The 2569-nt window shown below is 59.2% G+C and overlaps 1 non-coding gene across 1 annotated transcript; it reads left to right on the forward strand.

The window, feature by feature from the left end:
- The first annotated feature begins 336 nt into the window (after positions 1-336).
- Positions 337-409, forward strand: TRNAA-CGC (transfer RNA alanine (anticodon CGC)). The gene has a single exon. It is a non-coding gene; the product is annotated as a tRNA-Ala (tRNA).
- The last annotated feature ends 2160 nt before the right edge of the window (positions 410-2569 follow it).

Here is a 2569-nt window from a genome sequence, read left to right on the forward strand (position 1 = left end):
TTGTGCTCAGTCGCATTAGATGAGCAATACTATTTAGCTGGAGTGCCACCTTGCTGGTGGCATGAGTGATCTCATTTCACCCTGTCTACCCTATATTTTAGCTGTCGTCTTGCAGAAACTGATGTTTTCTGCCACTAATAGAAAGGGAAAATTGCGCAGAGCAAGATGAGCACCAACGCCCTGCCCATGGATGGCGGTAAACCGAGAGCCGCGCCGTCGTTCTCATCTCCGGTCACTGTGCCAGGCACCAGCGTGGATTAGGCCACCTTTCTCATTTCCACTTCCAATATGTACAGTACCAACGATATAGCGTCAGGAGTTACCTGCAATCAGTTCGGGGGTGTAGCTCATATGGTAGAGCGCTCGCTTCGCATGCGAGAGGCACGGGGTTCGATTCCCCGCACCTCCATTTTTTCATCATTCCCAGAATCATCAGGGAAATGCTTATTTTTTTTTACCTCCTATTCATTTTGACAGTTGCCTTGTTCAGCTATCGTCTCCAAGGCCCAGCCCAGCCACGCGAACTGGGGCAGCCTTTTTACCTGGCTAACACCAAGGGCTATAGATGCTATGATCCAGTTTCCCACTGTGTCATCACATCCCGGCATGTTTATTTCGTCCACCATCACACGCTCAAACGCTCCTCTCCCCTTGTCTCTCGTACGGAGTGGTAGTAACAAAGTATCAAAAACAGTGGCATCTCAGCTTACTTTAAACAAGGACGGCCTACGTAGGCAGCCATAATTTGTGAGGAATGTTCTTGGTACTGTATTACCTATAGCTGCTAGGTAGAAACCGATCATTCTCATTCTCATTCTCATTCCATTCATCCCACCCTCATGTTTTGTGTGGTTAATGATTAACGAGGACGTGTAGCTCGCGGCAAGCATAATGCAACAAAAGGCGGGAAAGGCGGCACATCTAGCTAGAAATGGAACCTGCGAAGTGGACCTACCCTGAGCTAGGCGTGTTTCTTCCGAGTAGAGTTCCAAGTGTGCGACCCTGTGGGGGCTTTCTCGGACTAAAGCGGGTGATTGCATGCGGAAAAGTGTTCGCGGTTCTGAGATTCGTCCATGCTTGTGCAGTTGTGCTCTGGGGCCGGCGTGCATGCCGGTGAGTGAACGGAAAGGGGTCGTCGACCGGAGCTGGCTAGACGAGTGCAGGCCAAAGTCCACCTAAATCTAATAAACACTAAATAAACACTAAATAAAACATTAAAAAAAGTCTGCGTGGGCCTGCTGCCACCCCGCACGCTGCCCTAGATGTCGTCGGCCTTGCTCTTGCCCTTGCCCTTGCCGTCGATGCCGCCGTCGTCGGTGAGGTCGATGAAGACCGGAGCAGGGCCAGCCCACCCGAACGCCGCCTGGTACGCTGCCAGGGCAGCCTCCTCCGGCGTCTGCTGGGGCGACGACATTGCTGCAAGCCGCGCGCGCTCCTCCTCCTCCTCCTTGAGCCGGAGCGCCTCCGTGTTGCGTTGGAGCTGGCCTGGTAGCGCATCTGCTCCTCGCCGCCAGCCTGCTCCTGGCGAAGCCAGTGCTCCTTCCATCGCTCGAGGTGGGCCGCCTCCTCCTCCGACATCGCGGCGAAGTGGACAGAGATGCGCTCACCCACTCGCGGTACTGACCCGTCCATGAGTAGGCCTCCTCCGGCCAAGTGGGTGGAGGCAGGGAGCGCTTACGCGTCGGCTCCGGCTCCGGCTCCGGCTTGGGCTGGACGGGCGGCGACGATGGCGATGGCGGCACGAAGAGCGGGGTGTGGATGGAGTCCCCCACCGCCGACAGGGCAATGGCTTGCTCCAGCCCATCACAGTGCGCGTCCTCCTCTAGGAGTCTAGCCTCTAGCGCGTGCTGCAGGGCCTCCTCGAAGGCGGCTTGGTACTCCGCCTCCGCCTCCATGTCCTCCGGCTCTACCTGCGGGGGCGGCGGTGGGAACGGCGGCGGGACGGCGTCGACACCCGAGCGCCGTTGCTCCTCGTGTTCGAGGGCGAACCACGCCTCCCAGTTGAGGGAGTCGGCGGCGTACTCTGGCAGTCGACGCTGCTCCGGCATGAGCTGCGCGCGGCGCCTGCGCACCTCGTCGTCGTGCGCCCGCTGGGAACGCGGAACCGCCGGCATCGGGATCCGTTGCGGATCCAGATGCCAATAGTGCGACAGCGTGACATCGGGGTACGACAGTGGCTGCTTGTACTCCCAGTGCCACCGCGCTTGGTGCACCAGGATGTGCAGGCGCCAGCAACCAGGGCGGAAACGCATCGCCACCGGAGGAGGAGGGGGGAGGGGAGCACGGGAGGATGAGGCGCCGGGGGTGCCCTTGCCCTTGCCATTGCTGCTGCCGAAGAGGCCCATGGGCGCGCTAGGGTTTGCGGTCGCCGACAAGGAAGCAAAGGGAGTGGTGGCTGCCAGATGTGGACGGGAGAAGTGGATGAGGCCGACCCCGCCGCACGCGTGGTTAAAAAAAGACACATCCACAGGCTGACGCGTGGGCCCGCTGTCGATGGTTGTCATAAATAAGACGAACGGTGGCGGTTGGGTGGCCGCCAGGTGGGGACGCGGCGGACGGCGAGGAGACG

Source organism: Triticum aestivum, chromosome 2B, assembly GCF_018294505.1.
Source record: "Triticum aestivum cultivar Chinese Spring chromosome 2B, IWGSC CS RefSeq v2.1, whole genome shotgun sequence".
Classification (NCBI taxonomy): domain Eukaryota; kingdom Viridiplantae; phylum Streptophyta; class Magnoliopsida; order Poales; family Poaceae; genus Triticum; species Triticum aestivum.